The sequence below is a fragment of the Haliotis cracherodii genome, unplaced genomic scaffold (genome assembly GCF_022045235.1).
Source record: "Haliotis cracherodii isolate W230 unplaced genomic scaffold, xgHalCrac1.p SCAF_6, whole genome shotgun sequence".
NCBI lineage: Eukaryota > Metazoa > Mollusca > Gastropoda > Lepetellida > Haliotidae > Haliotis > Haliotis cracherodii.
Window position 1 is genome coordinate 62570731 of NW_027266319.1, and position 21939 is coordinate 62592669.

The following is a 21939-nucleotide window of genomic DNA, read 5'->3' on the forward strand; positions in this document are numbered from 1 at the left end:
GATGTACCGAATTTTTGGGGTTGTTGAAAAAGTTTCCCGAGATCAGAGATTCCATGCCTAGTGTCCTCTGCCTGGTCATCTTTGTGCACTATTTAGGGGAGTCCAGGGACATCCACAAATACTCATCTCGTGGCAACAGAAACGCTTCATAGGAAGAGTCAGTCTTTCATATTTCACTTCTTCAGGAGAGAATTTTTGTAAAAGATCGTCTGCAATATGTCTTGTTTGTCATACAATTATATTTTTTCAATGTCAGTTTCTGTGAAAAAGATGGATCACAGAGATGTCGCTCTATAAGTACAAGAAAAAAATCACCCTGATGATCAGACGAGTCTTTGTTTGTATCAAGATGGCACACGTTAAGGAGATAGGCTGATCAGTAATTCAGAAAGATTGTGGTCATGTCAGTGCAACAAACAAGAGCTAAAAATCATTGAACACTGCCACATTCTGAGGATGATTAGGATCTTTGTCTATCAGGGCCACAGAACTCTTCTACTTCAAATAGGAAACTTCCATATAAATACTTATTGATTACTGGAAGCAAATATTCTTGACAAAGATTCTGTTGAGAAGAAATGGACTCAAATTGCTGGCAACAGTGGAACGAGGCAGGCGTGTGTACTCTCGGTACCGCCATAACCTTGAGGCGCTTACATAATGACCCAGATTAATTGATACTGGTACCCATATTCAGTGCAGATTAAATTTTGCATCGTTGACTTGCTGAGCTGGTTGAAGTCACCTCTCAATCAGAAGCTTGTGGTTCACTTTAATTTAATCATAGTGAGTGATGCATGGTTTAATATACCTTTCCTCAGCCAGGAGATGACTGGGAGAACAGATGGAATAATATATTGGCAGTGTTTGGCCAACAAGCTGGGGAGGCCTCCAGAAGCATTAACACGCTTAATCAAATCCTGGCCTTCGTTCTGATTGGACCAGGTTTACCAATCTGCAGGCTTGGCAAGTCTTACTGGTCCACGTCTACTGCAAGGTCCTCAGAGTCACTTGCAGAGCACAAAAGGATATCTTGGACAGAAGGACAGCTTTTTATTTCTTGAAAGTATTTCTCAGTGTTGGCATAGTACTATGCTTACATGGTGTCCCCCTTGCCGTGAGACCTGTAAAGATTCCGGGGTAGAATAGGTCTTCAGCAACCCATGCTTGCCGTAAAAGGTGACTATGCTTGTCGTAAAAGGCTATTAACGGGATCGGGTGGTCAGGCTCGCTGACTTGGTTGATGCATGTCATCGATCCCAATTGCATGGATTGATGCTCATGATATTAATCACTGGATTGTCTGGTCCAGACTCAATTATTTACAGACATATAGCTGGAATACTGCTGAGTGCGGTGTTAAACAACAAACCAACCAACCACTCTTATGGTTACAAGAAAGATGGCCTATGACATCACATGGAAGTGTCAATATTGAAATGATTGGTCCTAATAAATTCTTAAAACCTAGATAATGTATGGTTTATATGTCTGGTATTGTCAAGTACAGCATGTCGTTTCTATCATCCTCCATTTTCGATGTGCCATTCACCGATTTTCCATCACCTTATGTTTTCATTGTGTAGGCTGGACAATGAGTGGACATAGTGCCACAAGCTTTTCTCTGACTTGGCATGAACATGATTATCAGGCCAACATTAGTCCATGCAATGATTTTTACGTTCATTGAATGGCCTTAAAGCTGAAGTGAAATTTTTGTACAGGATTGTTCCTGGTGCAAGAGACAGTACTGGTAGGTGAGGTACATGTTGTATCTGCTATCATCAACAAGGCTATCTTAGGAACAATCATAGGCAATGATAATTTGTTGATTCAAGACTTGAAAACCCCTGCAAATCATACATAGTCTAGAAAGCCATGCCATGTGTTAATACTGGTAATGATTTGCAAGTCCACGTCCCCAGAAGCTCTGATGAAGTGGCACGAGCAAGAAGACCTGTCATGCACATGGTAGCACATGGTCCAAGTCTACGTCCCCAGATCCTCTGATGATGTGGCACGAGCAGGAAGACCTGTCATGCATATGGTAGCACATGGTCCAAGTCTACGTCCTCAGAAGCTCTGATGACATGGCACGAGCAGGAGGACCTGCCATGCATATGGTAGCACATATCTCTGTCCCCAGAAGCTCTGATGACGTGGCAAAGCAGGAGGACCTGCCATGCACATGGTAGCACATGGTCCAAGTCCGTGACCTCAGTTCGGATGACATGGCACGAGCATTAGAAGGACCTATGTCTGGCTTCAGACCAGAAGGGCAGATTATAGCCGGTGAAATCCAATTTGGTGTGTGTCATTGATATCCCCCTCGCAGTCATTTGATTAACCTGACATAGCTTGTGACAGGTGCATGTTGCTTTGACACCCTCTAGAGCAAAATCTGATTTATTTATTTCTGCATATGCATACGTCCTCCCTTGGTGGCAAAGGATGAAATTAGAGTGTGTCGTAAAGCAGGTTTTGCCACCGACTCACACAGCTCCGAACATCTATATATCAGAGGACAGCCTCTCACACAGCCTTGAAATCATTGATTTTTGGGGGGCCCAATCACATTGATGGTAAAATCTCCCGATTTTACACCAACCTTACCGAACTCACCCCTCAATGTCTTTTCTCTCGACTTTTAGGTAGAGTGTTATTCACGGAAAGGATTTGGTCATATTAGTGTCTAGGTCAGATTGACTAAATTGCTCAGCTTTCCATCCAAGAATGCTTTTAAGACATTAATTTTCAAGATAAAGTATGCACATTGAACGGCTGACTTTGATGAATTGTCCATGTTCTTTAATGTGAAGAGTGAGTTGCAAGCCCTCCCTGAGAGGTTAATAATGATCAGAGGATGATTTGTCCAAGATTGTGAAAGACCCTGACTCCCTGGTTTTCAACGCTATTAAATGTTTTCCCATATGCCTAGTATTTCTCCGTAAAGTGCAGAACACATCATTTTCAACCTCCATGTTTTTCAGTTCCCATTTTAAGGGACTTGACATTACTGGAGACTGATTGTGGGTTTCCAGGAGTGGTGACATGGAGATCTGACACTTTGCCTCTGCTCTTATCCATTGTTAAATATTTTCAAAGCTTTGGTTTCCTAATTAAAGCGAAGTCTGTAGGAACAGCTATGAAGTCAAAAACAAAATCCATTTCGCAGGGCTATCCATGACGCACAGTTTGGTATTGAAACAAAACAAAATGTAAGATTGGAAACTTCAATGACCTCTCAAACATTTGTTAGATTAAGCCAAGGGAATTAAACCTTTTGTCATTTTGCAATATTGTTCTGTCCATAACTACCAGTCCTCTCTCTCACTCTTTCTCTGTGTCTGTCTGTCTGTCTGTCTCTCTCCCCCTCTTTCCCCCTTCTCTCTCCCCCCTCTCTCCCCCTCTCACTCTTTTTCTCTTTTCCCTTTCTCTCCTCTTTCTCTCTCTTGATCTCTCTCTCCCCCTCTTCCTCTCTCTCTCTCTCTCTCTCTCTCTCTCTCTCTCTCTCTCTCTCTCTCTCTCTCTCTGAAATTTCAATATTTGTTTGTTGTGATTATGAAGATGGTGGTATTCTCTCCCTCTCTGTCAGGGTAGCCAAGTGGTTATTGTGTCAGCTACTCACCTAACCCTGAGTTTGATTCTCCACATGAGTAGAATGTGTGAAGACCACACTCGGGTGTCCCATGTTGCGATATTGGTGGAGTATAGTTAAAACGTTGTAAAACCCCGCCCACTCACTTTATCTTCTGTTTATGGGTCACCTACAGCCGTAACCACATTAGCGCTACACTGATACCAGAGGTGATGTAGACGATTCGCAATCCATGTCATTTTCGCTCGTAAGTGTAAAACTCAAAATTTGTTCCCGAGGAAAACGGCAGCAGTTGATGATGATAATGATGATCTCATGGAGGACTCACTTTGTTTGATGAGGCGGCAAAGTGCACCGAGTCAGGCGAAGTCGTCATCATCTTGTGTAACGTTCACGCGAAATATTGATCAAGGAAGAAGCACCTTCTCTCCAGAGCCGAATTATGCAGTCGTGTGGTGTACCAGCAAGAAGGTCTGTAGCATAGAAGACAATATCTTGTCAGCAAATTAGGCTGATGAAAAATATCAAAATAGCTGGATACAAGTCAACAAGGCTGCTTTATCGTCTGGGCAATGAAATTAGGCAGATTTGGCCATTACTGACTGCCTGGGTGTATGTCTATGTGAGAAAATTTTACGGCAAAAGTTTCCGAAACTGGAACCCCGTCCTGCTAGTGACCTTAATTAATATTGATAAGCATGTCACGTTTTAATCACTATCTGGTCAATCTGCCAGCACACACATTTGTGTATTATGGGGCAGTGGACCTGCATACAAGGTCTGCCATTATTCTGAATGAGACATTCTTGTGAGGTAATCTGCACATATTTGGTTGTTAGAGAAATCAAAGAATCCTTGTGCTAAAAAAAATCCATTTTGGTTGCAACTGTTTTGACATGAGGCAATGTTGTTTGGTTTTGACAATGGAAGCATTGTATTCATCAAGTTGTATTGGGGACTGTGAATGGGTAGTAACTAGTCTCAACATTATTTTGTCTGGAATGTGTCCGTCTTCGCGTTGCAATCAAGGACAAATACGACCTCAAGGTCACAGAACAGTCCTGTGTGCATTTGTGTCATAGGTTGTTTTTTTAATCAATTTTTGTAACAAATGACAAAATTGCATTAAACATTGCCTGTTAATACCAATATTCTATTATCTGTTGACTGTTTCTGTGAATAACTAAGCTCCAAGATCCCATCTAATCCGCAGCAGAGGTTAGCCATGGTGATCCTGTTCCATGCATTGAGTTGATTTGCTGTTCCAAAAACATATAGATTCCTTCATGTTTTAGATCCCTGTCATACCCTTGGCATGTAAATGAGGAAAATATTGTTTTGTTCAAAATTGGTATTTTTGAATAGTTTGTTTAATTTCAGAAGTATTTTGTCATTGTATTGTAACATTGCATTCATTCCAGTAATGGGGGGTAGGGTAGACCAATTCGTCTAAGGCGCCGCAATTCGCTGTGCAGAGTTGCGTCTCTTGGGCACGCCGGAAACTTAAAATTGTGGGTTCGAATCCCGGTTTGCCCCGATTATGTTCTAGGTTTGTCAGCACCATACCCGTGCTCATAGGTTTTACCGAAGTGGTAAACGTCTGAGACCTGCATCACTTGGGGCTTTCCTTAAGCTGACATGACGTGATATAACTGGGATACTGTTCAAAGCGTCGTTAAACCCAACTCACTCACTCACTCATTGCCAAAATGTAACATTTAACATTCAAGACCCACCTTTGTTTATCCAGCCATCAGTGATGAAGTCACGGTGACCATGCCTTCACATTAGTTGTAACTATATTGTCATTGATAGGGAAATTTTAATTTCCTTTTGCAAATTTTAACTGACATTTGCTGCAGACTTGAAGCTGAAAATCAACTGCAGAACAGGTCTGGCTAAATCCCTGAAGTACTGGAATATATTCCTGTGCAGTGCAGTGTGTGAGCTGATCAAAGATGTACATTCGTAGGGTTAGTTGGCTATGGATGCTCTGTTCAGTTTCAAAACATGGACAAGATATGTTCTCCATAATCAAAAGAAAAAGTGACAAGCCGGTTGAGCCACAGAGTTACAGCTCTGATTAGCTTATTTCACAAGTAGCCATGGAACTGAGCTTCCAATGTGATTTGGCAGAACTGACGAGCAGATGAAGCAATCAACAATTATCTTTGAATTTAAATTAAGAATTGTATTTCAATTTCTAGACATGGAGTCGGTATTATCAGTTCTTCTCTTCATTACGCCATGATTCAGTAGTTGCGATTGAAGACAAGAAAATGAATTATTGTGGTTGTATTCTAGTTCAAGCATTTGTTTGTTGTTAACGTCGCTCTCACCAATATTCCAGCTATATGACGGCAGTCTGTCATTCAATAATCGAGTCGGGACCAGACAATCCAGTGATTGATATCATGCTCATAAACCCACATATGATGACATACATCAACAAAATCACAGAGCCTGACCACCCATTACTATATGTATAATGTTCAGAGCCACATTCCACAAAGGGGGGCACGGGTGGCCCAGTCGTCTAAGGCGTCGCGATTCGCTGTGCAGAGTTGCGTCCCTTGGGCACGCCAGAAACCTATGATTGTGGGTTCGAATCCCGGTTCGCCCCGATTATGTTTCTAGGTTTGTCAGTACCATACCCGTGCTCGTGGGTTTCACCTAAGTGGTAAACGTCTGAGACCTGCATCACTTCGGCCTTTCTTCCCACATTAAGCTGACACGCCGCGCTATAACTGGAATACTGTTAAAAGCGGCGTTAAACCCAACTCACACACACACATTCCACAAAGTGATGCAATTGTCGTAAGTCTATGTTAAAGTATGGTATTTATGATTTTCCTACTCCTATGATGTTTTGAGGAACTGGGAACATTGGGGAACTGAAATTACAGCAACATGTTTATGCAGCCTATGATAACCACTACGAAAACTAAGATACAAAAATGTTGAAATTTTACTAATCATTCCGACAATTTATTAACCTCTTTGATCATAGTTATGAACTAAATATATTCTGGTTTACAAAGCCAATCTTAAAATAGCAAGGTATGTGTTGAGGCTTACTTCCCAGGGGCATATGATTCCAAGTGATGTCAAACTACACACTGTAGCCTGTTTCTTACCAGCAAAACCATCTCACCCATCTGGGAAACACATACACCTGATGCAAGGATGCCTGCCTGCCGGCTTGGGATGTGCACAACTGCATCCTATTCCCACACTGGATGTAGACGGTAGTTACCTCGTCGTGAGTCACCGCAGGTACAGCTTGTACAAAACCATTTTCCTGCTTCCATCCTTGTTTGACTTTACGTTTTGAGCTGTGTGTATTGCAAAAGAGGAAGAATTTTTTAATTAGGCTAATTAACAGATAAGACAGATGGGATGATAAGGAATTATGAGTCTCATACGTTCTACATGGCAGGTTGTTTTTGTGGCAGGTGGTTGATCGTGAGATATGGAGTGAGTAAAATATGTTTTATGAGGCATCAGCTATTTTAAGGCTATAAATGGGGGTTCTGGTGAGGAATAAGTCCACAGCAACCTATACAGGTCATAAGAGGTGACTGGATGGACCGATTGACAGACGTAACTTGGGTGCTGGCATTTTAACACAGCCTTGTATTGTTGCTCATAATATCAATCACTGGAATGTCTGGACTTGAATGTGTACAGACCGGCGTCATAGCCAGTGATTGATAGCTTGTACCCTGATTTGATGACACATTCTGTAGCCACGAAGAGTTGCATCAAGAACCTATGATCGTGGGTAGTATTCTGGTTCACCCCGATTAAGTTTGTAAGTACCATATTGATTTAATAATCAAGTCTGGAGCAGACAATCCAGTGATTGAATTCTATGCAATTTGGATACATTAATATGCATCAACCAAGTCAGCGAGCCTGACCACCCGATCCCGTTTGTCGCCTCTTCCGACTAGCATAGTTGCCTTTTACAGCAAGCATGGGTTGCTGAAGACCTATTATACCCCGGATCTTCACGGGTCTCTTCTTAGGTAGTATATTATAGCCCAGTAGAACAAAGTTTGAACAATGTTATCAAATAGTAAATGTGTTATCAACTCCTTGGCCAAATATGTGATTCAAACTACTTCAAAAATGGACCCGTGAAGATCCGGGGTAGAATAGGTCTTCAGCAACCCATATCAATAACTGGATTGTCTGGTCCAGACTCGATTATTTACAGACCGCCGTCATTTAGCTGTAATATTGCTGAGTGCGGCGTTAAACAACAAACCAACCTTCCTTCAAAAATGGGTCAACTATTTGGTCAATATATGATGCTTATGTAACTGTATGGTGCATTGTTTGAAGATATTGTCATATGCACTGTGTAAATGGGTCGGTAGCCCTTTTAAGGAAATAAACATTCTCTCCCTGGCTGGACAAAATATGAAAAGGCATTGAGTACACTTTTATCATGATTGTCAGGATATCCAAGTGTTCATTTCGGGTTGGTGTGTGACAGATAAGACTTGGAGAGTTATCGAAACAGATGTCACTCAGCATTTCAGTAGATAACGGGATGCAACATGTCACAATGGTGCTTGGATATGAGATGTGGTGGCTTTTAATGCAGCATATGCACTCCAGATTAGAAAATACCATATTTCCTCTATAAATGCGGGGCTCCAATACACAGTGGCCCCTAATTGACGCAGAAATTGACCCTCAAAAAGATGGAGGCCGGGCCTTGATTAGAAGCCTGGTCTCTAATCCTGATATGTTGGTAATTAGAAGTGATTGAATGATTGTTTCCTGCAAATGTACACTTGGTATTACTGTAGAGTTTGGATTTGGTAAGGTAGGGAGTTGTCACTGTGCCATCATTAAACAGAACTTACGCTTAGCCTCTAATACACACCAGCCTCCTACAGGTGCCCGGTTAACAGCTTGCGTGACATTATAGAGGAAAAACGGTAGGTCACCAGCAACTTACGCTGGTTGTGAGAGGCGACGTTATGGAATGTCAGGCTCACTGACTTGGTTGATGCATGTCATAGATCCCAATTGTGTGGATCAGTGCTCATGATATCAATCACTGAATTGTCTGGCTCAAACTTGATTATTTACAGCTGAAATATTGCTGAGTGCAGTGTTGTACATGAAGCAAAAATAAGTCAAACACTGTTACAACCAAACACTGTTACAGCAAAACACTGTTACAACCAAACATTGTAACAGTCAAACACTGTAACATCCAAACACTGTTACAGCAAAACACTGTTACAACCAAACATTGTAACAGTCAAACACTGTTACAACCAAACACTGTTACAGCAAAACACTGTTACAACCAAACATTGTTACAGTCAAACACTGGGCGTAGAAATCTGATGTGTCCAATTTCGATTGTCAGGTCCCAGCAGATTCCTTCAAAATTTATCGCTGATTTGACAAAATCAAATGGAAGAACAAAATTGCCCTGATAATAGGAGATGCACTTTAACTTCACGTTTGGGAATCTGAAGTGCATCTCCATTTATGTAAAACTTCAATGTTTCCTTTTTACTAAACACTTTATTGTTTTTTTTTAATGTGAACTATTGCGCTATTCCACTCCAGTTCACATACAACATGATGAATTTGATGTTGTGAATGATGTTGAGAAGCATTTTCAGATGTGTTGAACACTAAGAGGTCAAACGTTTTCTCAGGTCCCTTTGAGTTTGATGTAACAGTGATTGGCTACTCACTACACTTATCAGTGAATGTCCGGCAGGACTTTCCTGCTGGTACTAGTTTCTTGACTAAAATGAAAACAGCATGTCCGTCCTCCTTGTGAAACATTGCAGTAATTGCTGTATAGTAAATTGCTGATGATGCGTGAAGCAGTTCTTTATGGGGAAGATGCATCACTGACGGCTGTATCAGAGTGATGACTGCCCGTGGGAGGCTAATGGTCCGGCTGAACAATGCTGGTTATAGTGGTGGGTGAGTGGGGTTTAACGCCGCTTTTAACAGTATTCCAGTTATATTTAACATTTGAGGCGATAACGTCAATGTATCAGAGTACCACTGGAATGAAGGAGGACAGCTTCTATTGTCTCCTAGCTGATGAACTTGACTCATTAAGTCATGTAGAGAGCTATAGTGTGGTGTACCCCAGCCCCCACGGGGTTCCAGTCAGCATAGTAATCTGTACCCCACAGGCCAGGTCAGCATAGTAATCTGTACCCCACAGGCCAGGTCAGCATAGTAATCTGCACCCCACAGGCTTCCGGTCAGCATAGTAATCTCCACCCTACTGGCTTCCGGTCAGCATAGTAATCTGCACCCCACAGGCTTCCGGTCAGCATAGTAATCTCCACCCTACTGGCTTCCGGTCAGCATAGTAATCTCCACCCCACAGGCCAGGTCAGCATAGTAATCTGTACCCCACAGGCTTCCGGTCAGCATAGTAATCTCCACCCTACTGGCCAGGTCAGCATAGTAATCTGTACCCCACGGGGTTCTGGTCAGCATAGTAATCTCCACCCTACTGGCTTCCGGTCAGCATAGTAATCTCCACCCCACAGGCCAGGTCAGCATAGTAATCTGTACCCCACGGGGTTCTGGTCAGCATAGTAATCTCCACCCTACTGGCTTCCGGTCAGCATAGTAATCTGTACCCCACAGGCTTCCGGTCAGCACAGTAATCTCCACCCCACAGGCCAGGTCAGCATAGTAATCTGCACCCCACAGGCCAGGTCAGCATAGTAATCTGTACCCCACGGGGTTCCGGTCAGCATAGTAATCTGTACCCCACGGGGTTCTGGTCAGCATAGTAATCTCCACCCCACAGGCCAGGTCAGCATTGTAATCTGCACCCCACAGGCCAGGTCAGCATTGTAATCTGCACCCCACAGGCCAGGTCAGCATAGTAATCTATACCCCACAGGCCAGGTCAGCATAGTAATCTCTACCTCACAGGCTTCCAGTCAGCATAGTAATCTTCACCCCACAGGCTAGGTCATCATAGTAATCTATACCCCACAGGCCAGGTGACTTAGTAATCTTCACCCCACAGGCTTCCAGTCAGCATAGTAATCTATACCCCACAGGCCAGGTCAGCATAGTAATCTATACCCCACAGGCCAGGTCAGCATAGTAATCTTCACCCCACAGGCTAGGTCATCATAGTAATCTCCACCCCACAGGCCAGGTCAGCATAGTAATCTCCACCCCACAGGTTTAAATTCAGCATAGTAATCTCCACCCCACAGGCCAGGTCAGCATAGTAATCTCCACCCCACAGGTTTAAATTCAGCATAGTAATCTCTACCCCACAGGTTTTAATTCAGCATAGTTATCTCTACCCCACAGGTTTTAATTCAGCATAGTAATCTCTACCCCACAGGTTTAAATTCAGCATAGTAATCTCCACCCCACAGGTTTTAATTCAGCATAGTAATCTCTACCCCACAGGTTTAAATTCAGCATAGTAATCTCTACCCCACAGGTTTTAATTCAGCATAGTAATCTCTACCCAACAGGTTTTAATTCAGCATAGTAATCTCTACCCCACAGGTTTTAATTCAGCATAGTAATCTCTACCACACAGGTTTTAATTCAGCATAGTAATCTCTACCCCACAGGCCAGGTCAGCATAGTAATCTCTACCACAGTCATCCCAGCAGCGTATATACAACCTTGGGACACAACCTAGCCTCATATTTCTTCCCTACATTAAGTAACGGCAGTGTGAAATACAGTGATAGTCTTGTGATGGGACACGTGTTTAAACGAGCATGTTTCCTGCTGTAACTAAACATGTGTAGTTTTCAATCTTGAATAATCAAGTTATAATATTTCTTGGATGAATATAGACCCAAATCAAGTATTTTGATCTGGACTTATTCATGCATGTCACTATACAGGCATGCATGGCAAATGTCATGTCAACACGCACAAGAAATGAATATCTTTCCCAACTAGAGCACAAGGAAGGGGTCTCCCTGTCAGCTGTGTTATTGTTCCCAGTAATCCATGCAGGAAGGTAGGTGGCAGGTCAGTCATGCATATCCCTCCTGACTGTTGCCAGCTATAGTACATACCGGGCATGCTTTCCCCAGCTGGTGCAGCTCTTGGTAACACTAAACCTGGCCCGTGAGTCCACGTGAGAATGCTGGGGGAGCAGATGTAGGGAGCAGCACATCTACAGCAGATGGCCTGTGTTGTCTGTGGTTGACCAGAAAGTCACACCTCGTGGATCAGCCTCTGGTCAGGCTTGCTACCAAACAGACTGGTCAGGCTCCGTACCAAACAGACTGGTCAGGCTTGCGTACCGAACAGACAGGTCAGGGTATTACCTGAGTGTGGCCTAGTTAGGTTGGACAGGTAGAGGCAGGAGAAGTCCTGATGCACTTCATCTCAGCTGTAAGCACGTGCTGGAGTTAAAATTGCTTAATTGGTGCTTGCATTTCTTATGTTTGTGTTATTCACGCTACCTGTTCCGTTTCTCCGAGAGCATATGTGCACGCTAAAGGTGTAGGCATTGTAGGATTTCGTTACGATTGTGGAGTAGCCCGAAGTGGAGCTGCCGAACAGCGTAGCAGCCAGGAGTGAGAGAGAGCTTTGATCATCATCGGTGGATGTATGGATTGACGGTATTGGCATTGATCTGGAGCTACACTGCAGCCACCATTTGCACTGTACTGGGCTGGCTTGAACCACTGCTGCCTGCTTAGTCTGCTAGTGCTAGCGCTGCTGCTGCCATCTCCCACAACCGGTGAAGCTGGTGCCGTACTGACGCACAGACAACCCCTGTGTCACCCAGCATGGACGGACACACCTGTCGGGATGGTGGTACTGGGGTCGGGTGTAGGTAATTTATGATCACTCTTCCCTGCCCCAACAGCTTGGATTCGGTCAGTGAAAATCGCCACTGTGCTTTACTACATATTGGATGAAAATTACTGGGGACTTCACACTAAGGATTATTGGAGCTGGACACAGATTCATCGAGGTGAGATTTGCACACTTTGCTCTGGTTTGCTGCCTTGTAGGGCCAAAATCGGATTGATTTTGCGAGGTAGTGTTAGCTTCGTTAGGCAGTTACTATAGCTGGCAGCGTCTCTGCTCCAACATAGATAATGTTAAGATGCAAGGCAGGAGAGCATTTGGGGGGTCGTCGTCGTCAGCACTGATGGGAAGTGTGTGGGAGTTGGAGAGAAAGTCAGGCAGACATTCTGAAAATCTTCTGCTGTCTTGTCTGCGTGTACATTCTCACACAACTGCATCAGCTGTGGATTTAGCTGATGCCGAGCCTCACCGAAAACCCATTTTGAGTTACTGCTATGAGTATGTTACCGGTGTTCAGTGGTTGACCTTGACCTCCAAGGCGGTTTACACAGTACGTTGAGATAACGATAAGATTAAGCCTCATAAAATTTCTGCTCAGTTATTGCATGTACATATTTCACATTCATAGATTTTAAAGTGCATGTCCGATTAGGAATGTGTGTATCCTACCTTGCAATGCCTGTGCAGTATAATCAGATAACATGTCAGCAGCACTGTCGATCTTGCCGAGGATAATGAAAGTTTATTTCCCTCTACGAGGGAATACGGTGTTATTGTATATGAAATATATTCCCCTTATCTAATGTCCTTTTCAAACCCTTTGGTTTGTGATTTCTTTTTTAGATAATCATTGTTTAAATCTAAAGGGGTTAACAATGTGAGACTATATTTATTTTCTAGTATTTGTTGCTGAGCGCATGTCAGTAATACAGAATCAATCAAGCCAGCTGAGCTTCTACCTAATAATAACATACAAATGTCAGCCACTTCAAAGAAAGCCTTTCAATTTGAAGTCGAGATTGACGTCATGTGATTTGAACTAAATACCAAATATGATCGTACCAGCGGTGTGTCAGATTAGCGGTGTGTATTTGGCCACAGTCATTTTCCATTATAAGGCCAGTTGTTTCCAGACTGATGCTCCATGCAGTGGATCAGCATCCCTGCATCACTGGTATCTCACGGGGAATTGTTCAGGCCCGCTTAGAGGTCAGTAGATTTCCAAATTGGAATTAAATAGTTGCCAAGTTGTGTTGTTATGGTAATAACTAATGTTATGGCTTTTCAGAATTTCCTTGCGTTTCACTGAAAACGAGTCCAATAAAAAAAAGAGGCATTCATGTTCAGCTTCACATTTTTGCATTCAATGAAATATTTAGATTAAAGAAAAAAAAGGACTTTTAAGAAAATACTGATTTTTGGACAAAATGATGTTTTTGCCTAAGGGCACTTAGTTTGAAATCGTAGGTAAACCTTTGTATCATTTGTGATAGGATTCTTATGCTGGGAACTGTTGCATATATTTACATAAATTATTGATACGGACGTGTATTCAACAACGTGTGAAGTGTACACTTGATACTCAATCGTTCTATGAATCTGTTTTCTTGGCCAAACTAGTTTCAGGTTTCGTTCTACCTTGTTTTCCTGTCTGATATGTCCAGATGCAAAATTTACAAACAGTAATTAAAACATATTGTCAGTGTTCATTGAATGTCAGTTAATATATTTCTATGTGATATTATTTTTTAAATGTATGTGTAAATCTCGAGTTAATCTTGCTTCTGCATGATACTTGACCGAATTTGTTTTTAATTTCCTTGTTTATCTTGGAAATGCGTCAAGTCACACCCTGGCGTATGTTAAGTTATCAACAGAATATCATTTTCTTACACATGCAGGACATTATTGACGTAAGAAAAACAAGCACCTGTTCTGCATATCTAATATTTGATAAATATGTATCAAATCATAAAGGATTGGTTTTGTGAACTGTCTTGACTGATTAATTTCTATAGTTAATTGTACTTGTTTGTTTCATGTCCATGTAAAAGAATCTTATTTAAATTTAATTTCACGCAATGTGTCCAGAATTGAAAAGCCATAGATGATCATGTTCGTTTCGGCTGTTGTATGGAGAACCAGGCAGATGATGCTCTAACGAACAACTGGACCTCCAGCTGCTCAGAACAATCCTCCAATTATCTCCACATTATGCGTAACTTCCACGTTAATTTAAATTGTCGTAGTTCTGCTGACCATATTGCTGTCTGTTTCCATTCTTTTCGGCTACACAGAAGCATGATTAAGCTGAGATATGTATTGATTGTATTTGCAATGAGGGAGTTTACAGGGCTCGATGAAATAATATGCACGAGCGTGGCGCCAATTTAGGAAATACTAGCCATGTCAACATTCATCAAATTTGAACAATTGTAGCTATTTCTAGACGCTAACTAAACACTTATCCCATATGGATGTGTACTTTAATGGTGTCATTCTGCAGATAAGTGGCTAAAGTTGGCCGACTATTGACGGAGATGAGACCCAAATACAATAGCTAAAAAATCATTTGGTAACAATGAAAAATAAAAATAGATAAAATGTATTGGAAATTCATGACAGTTTAGAAGCTTTGTCACGTTAGCAAAGCAATGGAGTTATTTTCGTATAAAACTGAAATTTGTGGTATTTACAGATATGTGCTGTTAGAGGGCATTTGTGTGTTAAACTTGGGATATCATTGTAGTGCATTTTGCTTATTCTAAAGCTGGAAGTGGTAGTCAGAGTTGATGTGCATGTCTTTTGTGTCATTTCCATTTCTATAATCCATAGAGACTCTTCCCGCTGAATGCTTTGCTTTTGGACAAATTAATTACCAGCACAGACCGCCTCCGTGGTCTAGTGGTAGAGTGTCCGCCCAGAGAGCGGAAGGTCCGGGGTTCGATCCCCGGCCGCGTCATACCAAAAGACGTTAAAAGATGGTACCTGTTGTTACCCTGTCTGGCGCTCGGCATTTGGGGGCTAAAACAAGGACTGGTCGGCTCGGAGTCAGTATACTGTGTCTGAGTGGGGTATTCATGTTAAACTGCGGCATGGTATCTCAGCGAGCTAGCACTATAAATCGGCTTTAATCCGGACTAGTACAAGCAGCCACACACACACACACACACACACACACACACGCACACATACACACACGTGCATGCACGTCGCCATATTAGTGCAATAATCTTGGACGCGACGCTAAACCCCATGTCACCTCACCTCACCTCAATTACCAGCACAAGATATGAATAAACATGTTCTACACTATGATCTCTTATCTATTTGGGATTATCTGTTTCTAACATATTAACAATGCATTCTACTCTATTTCAGACATGTTATTTTCCTTTCAGTCTTAATTGTTTTGGCAAAAGCTTCAATACTTGTTATGCATATTGTCTAATATGTGTTGATGCATTAGGCTTTTTATTTCTATTAGATGGTTTACAAGAAATTTGGCCTAAAATTCAATGTAGGTCCGAATCCCGGATTGGACTCAACACCAGGAAGTACTGAAATTTGTATGTTACTAAGAAAAAGTTATCCCAAATATAACATTTCTTATATTTGACCACTTTCCATATGGCATTGTGTGTTCATAGATTTCAGCCATAGGAGCCTTGCCAATTTACACTTGTCAGAGGGGTACACAAAGTATGTAATCTAGACTACCAGTTGTCGGACTTTCATTTTTTGGAAGCCTCATGGCTGAGTGGGTTAGATCGCTGACTTTGTGTGCTGGCGATTAGATGCCTCACTTTGGCAGTGTGGTTTCGAATCTCAAATGGAAGTCAATCCCCAAGAGTACTAGAATTTGTACTAAGAAAGTGTTATCCCAATATAAAGATTGTTCAATATAGCTTGTTGTGAATACATGTATGTATATATTATTATTTTCGACTTCCACATTAGTACTGCTGATAATAAATGAAAAACAAACTCATGGGTCTCACCATCACAGAAGTACACTTGGGAAACTGTAGTACATAGAAATAAGCATATTTTCAATCACTTACATATTTCTTGGTTCGTCAGCGCCATACGCATGCCTGTGGGTTCCACAAAAGTGGTATAAAGCACCTAGCTTAAACCTTACGTCACAAGGACTTTCTTCCCACATCAAGCTGACGTCAAAACAGTCTTAAACCCATCTTCCCGAGGCAAGAGAGTTAACTGACTATAAAAGTCCAGTTTCCACCCTTGCCGAAGTAGGCTGGTATTATGGAGCTACATTTTGGATGGACTAATCAGTTTGGCCATAGTCAAATCAAAATCGCGCAACAGAATCTAAATCCTGTTCGTAAACTGTCATGCAGATTTCGGTCGATTGAGAGTTTGTGCATAGCCAACTCGTTGTCAGCATATGTTTTTCCAAATCTTTTTCCAAATCTTTTTATATTTTACATGATTTGATGCACTTCGCGATGTAAGACTCATTTTATCGCAATATAGATCTTGATTATCGATCAGATCATCTTGACTGGGCGCCGCCATTTTGTTTGAAGCAAATGCAAGTGATACGAGAGGTAGCATCTAATTGGTCCATAGGAGAGGAATAAAGTAGATGTGTCAAACCCAACCCACTCACTCACTCAAACACAGCATTACATAGCATTACACATTATTGAACCGTATATTCATGAACCAATTTTGTTGATTGAAGCTCAATTATTTTTAGCTTGTCATTAAAGCAATAAGACAAAGTATGCATCCTTGCATCGGTCACGACACCATCAACACCGCCTGAGTGATTTTTACCTGAATGGGAAATACTCTACAGTGAATGATTTAAGTCCAAGGTGTGTTTTAAGAATAAACACACAGTTTAATAATGCATCAGAAATATAGAAATCAATGATTATCATGGAGGAATGCTTTGAATTATTCATGCCTTGTGTTTTGTGTGGTGGATAATCCTGGAGTAGTCATTACGATCGTTACAGGTGTTATACGTATGAATAAGGTTTAAGGGTATTTATATACAATATCTCCCAGGGGATGATTGATGTTTTCACAATGGATATTATGAAATGTCAGTCAGACAAAACTGTGTCAGATTAATTGATTTAAGTATTATCCTGTTTCACTAATGTTCTGTTAGTTTTCTTGTCCATATTATGAAGCCTATTTTCTGGTGTAATTGAATACTAGAGTTACATTCACATGTGAAATCTTCAAGCAATCTGTTGCTAAGTGTAACATGTGTTTTAAACAGGTTGGAGGCACAGAAGCTGACACCAAAATCCATAATATTGATATGTCCATATTACTCGTATAATATTTAGCTTCCCAGCTCCCTGAGTAGGTAGAATTGATATTGCATTGAGGGAGTGTGTTGTTTTAGCATCGTGTGGCCGTACTGTAAGTATGTGTTTTAGTTGTAGTGACATTTTTGTGTACTGTCTAAACAGAAAGGCTGTTAATAAAAGCAGTATTATTTAAACAAATGCCTCTGAGGAACTGGTCATTATGTAATGGCATGGACGGTCAAGGGCTTTCCTAATTATCTAGGGGATCAGTAGGGTAACTATCATGTTTTCTGGGAATCGCCTTTAAGAGATCAAAGACATTTCCAGAAACACAATTATTTGTTTAATTTCTGATTTTTAAATTTTTTTTTGATGTTCCTGTTCCTGTTCTAATCGTGAATGAATGCTGGCAGGTTTAGGTGAATTTGTGATCTTTGTCCCAAGTTAGGTTGTGGACCAATGCTGACAGGAGTAGGTGAATTTGTGATCTTTGTCCCGAGTAAGGTTGTGGACCAATGCTGACAGGATTAGGTTGAATCTTGTAGATCAGGGTCATTTTTGTCCAGAGTTTAGTTGAATCATGGACGCAGAATACCAACGAGGTTGGCAGCTGTTCTAGACTTTCATAGATTTTCACACCAATGCTATATCCCAGTCTTGAGTCAATTGTTTCACACCTTTACTTCAGCTCTAAGTTTAGTCGATTGATTCACACCAATACCATTAACCAGAGTTTAGTAGATTGTTTCACACTAAGACTGTGCCCAGAACATGGTGGGCAGAACCAGTGACCTATAGCTGTCTGTTGGCAAGTCTCCCTCCGCAACCCCCCACTGTCTCCTGGTAATATGGCATTGATTTGACAAGTCCTGACCCCAGTTCCAGAAGTGGTATTGATCAGCCTTAACATGATAATGTGGTCCTCATGCAATTTTCTGTTTACAGATCAATGGTCGACTATGTTCTGAAGGAACTGGACCAATGTTTTTTTTTGCTTCAATTTAAAGGTTAAAAGTTACTTCTTGCTGCAAGAACCACCTCATGTCCAGGAACCTTTGTCGTATTCAGGTTGCAAAATGACTTCTGAGATCTTGCTCTTGACAGCTGACCTCTTCATCATTTTGCCATGAAGCTTTGAGCTTGCCTGTGCACATATACATTAACAATACTTTTGCATGGTTTTCAAGACTGAAGACATTCTCTGGGCTCACTTCTATCATTTATGTAAAGGCAGTTTAACAAAGAAAATATTTCAATATTTTTATTCTCACACAAGTCTCATTCAAAAACCTGCGTTCGGGAGTCACGTCAAAGATGCTGTGACGACATGTCTAGAATTTAGCATGAACGTCAAAGGGCCCTTTTTTAACCCGAATATTAGATTTTAGATTCTGTAGCAGCCAAGCTCAGTGACCCTAGGATCCGCTTAATTCGAACTCAGCTAGCCTCACATGACCAAGAGCTTGTAGATGACCTCTGGTGGCATTGGTTTTTCTCTCCTTGTTACAATTGTTTCCAGTAGAATACAAAATTCTTCCAACATTTTTTAAATAAATTACTCAAAAGAAGTAAAGAACACCCCATTTTTGTCATATGACTTTAGGGCGGTCGGGTAGCCTTGTGGTTAAAGCATTCGCTCTTCAAGCTGAACATCTGGGTTCGATTCCCGACATGGGTACAAAGTGTGATGGGTACAATTTCTGGTGTCAATGTGAAATTGCTTGAATATTGCTACAAGTGGCGTAAAATCATACTCACTCACAGATTCTAGTATTTCTTGGGGCTGAGTCACAGAGGGCTACACAAAGTATGTGATATAGACTACCAGTAGTCAGACTTTCATTTTGTGGTGGCTGAGTGGGTTAGATGGCTGACTTTGTGAGGGGACAAAGGGATAAGTTAAGTTAATCTGTCATGACAATATAGAGTGTTCCATAACTTCTTTTGAATAATATATCTATTTCAACTTGAACAATGTGGTATTTGGAGAGTAACACTACAGATGGCGATATTCTATGCAAAGGCACTGGTTTCCCTGCACCGGTCTTGATTACTTGTGCAGGTTGTCATTAGATAGCAGCAGTACTGCTGACTAAGATGTTATTCCCACAGATTGCTCTGGAGACACTTAAGAATTTGCAACTGAAGAGTCTAACTCTCACTGTGATGGTTATGTGCTGCTTGGCTTTGACTATGTGGGCATCACTTTCATCCCAACTGTGACACTTGGACTTAATCCTGGTAATGGCCATTCTACTTTTCAAATCATATGTTATTATATTGTCAAAGTCTTCGATATAATTGAAAATATTTCCATATCATGTTTGCTCGGAATTTGCTACCTTCATATATTGAAGAATCTGATACCCCATATTTGCGGGGAATATCAATGCAAGGTCACGCTGAATAAAGAGATTTGAATTCTTGCATGATATGAATTACAAGCTGTGGAAGGCTATTTGTGGCAACTTTGGAAATGTTAAATGTTATTCAATCTGGTAGGAAAATAGCTGGGAATCCAATCATCAGTTCTTTGCTCTCGTCCTTGATTCTTCCTCTTCTGGACTTCTTGTGCAAGATCGGTAATTGTAAAAGAGTCTGATCTGGAATCAAAGACCAAAGATAATTGTCGGTGGGAGACACTGTTTGTTGTATGACACATTTGTGAAGACCTTGCATAATGGCCGCTTGCTCAGCCCGGTATTGGCTAAGAATGTGTGTTTCACAGGTTGCCGATCAGTTGGCATCACACAGAATTTGAGTGGGACCTAGCAACTTGGCATTTGAGAGTTTTACAATCAATACCAGGCTGGTTCAGCTATTGGTAGTTCCATTTAGGTTTGCAGGAAGACTAGCTGATACATAGTTATATTTAACTAATCTAATAGCACTGCATTGGATGGAGTGGTATTCAGTTTGGTCCCAGATTTGTGGCAAAGATGTCTGGTCGATGCCCAACTGTTTCTGTAAGAGTGGAGATAGGAAAAGGCTATTGAATTCTAGTTCTGGGTAGACAATTTTGTACACTGTTCCCATCTTGGCAGATGTGGTGTGTGTCTTAAACTGGGGCCCAGGGAAGGAGTCGGGTTTCAAACACCTCATGAAGTGCAAGTTTCGGGGCAAGAAATAGGTTATATATGGAGCTCAGGGAGTGATCAATAACTGGCAATAAATTACATTCTCATAGATTTACATGTTTTACCCCATCCATAGCCACAGGCTAGAGAAATTAGAACTTCGGATTGAAATCCACTCTTGCTGAACCGACGCTGAATATCAAGCAATTGTTTTCCTCCATCCTTAAGTAGCGAAATGTATTAGATAAGGGATGAATTTCTTGGCTGAAGGCTAATTTTCAACCGTTTCACTACGTAGGCCAGCTGTGGTTCTAAGGGGGAGCGTTTATTAGTTTCGTGGGGGTCTTAGAAGAACTGTGTATTCTTGTCGTCAAATTGCCCAAAATGGCTAATTATAGTTTTCCCTCTCTTTTTTTAACTTTAACTTGCTATTTACAGTGACAATTTAATTTCTCCATAAATTATGGGAGCCATTTTAGCTAAAGTGCTCGCATCTGTCTTGATATTTCGGATAACACCTTTGTTCTGTTACACACTGTCTAATATTGCTTGTTATCATCTTCCTCCCAACACCTGGAGTCAGACAGCTCGGCATCTAAGAGTTAGCTGCTGTTTCAAATAGCCTGTGTTATTTCTAGGACTTGTCTCGGTGTTGTGTGGAGTATGCTTCTGTACGTACATCATCTAGGCAGGGAAGAGTGAGGTGGCACTCCATGGCCACAGAAGGGGAGCTTTCAAGCACCTGCTACTCAAGGAGAGATAGGTCAGGGTGGAAGTCTACAATACACGCAGCTCGTTATATACCAGGAACTGCACAGTGCAATGGGGTCACTGGTGATATGATGTACTCTGGCAAATGTCACGGCCAAGTATTGGGGTGTATCAGGGTCAGACTCTGTCCGCTCCACAATAACATTATGTGTATTTGTTCACGAGGCTGTAGTGATGACAGCATTATCTGGGGGATGTCGGCTGTGTTGGCCATGTCTATATGTTGTACACTCTGGTGGGTAAAGGCTCACTCTGGTGGATGAAGGCTGAAGTGATGACAGCATTATCTGGGGAATGTCGGCTGTGTCGGCCGCCATGTCTATATGTTGTACACTCTAGTGGGTAAAGGCTCACTCTGGTGGGTAAAGACTGTAGT

The 21939-nt window shown here is 41.6% G+C and overlaps 1 protein-coding gene across 11 annotated transcripts in view; it reads left to right on the forward strand.

Annotated features, from left to right (window-relative positions):
- The window catches only part of LOC139446763 (plasma membrane calcium-transporting ATPase 2-like), a 186237-nt gene that overhangs the window by 56040 nt on the left and 108258 nt on the right, over positions 1-21939 (forward strand). The window contains exon 1 of one of the 11 annotated variants that reach the window (XM_071228075.1): positions 11737-12581. The exons of the other annotated variants lie outside the window; for them this stretch is intronic. The gene's annotated coding sequence lies outside the window, so the exon portion shown is untranslated. Of the gene's footprint in view, positions 1-11736; positions 12582-21939 lie in introns of those variants that run through there. 11 annotated transcript variants of the gene reach the window in all.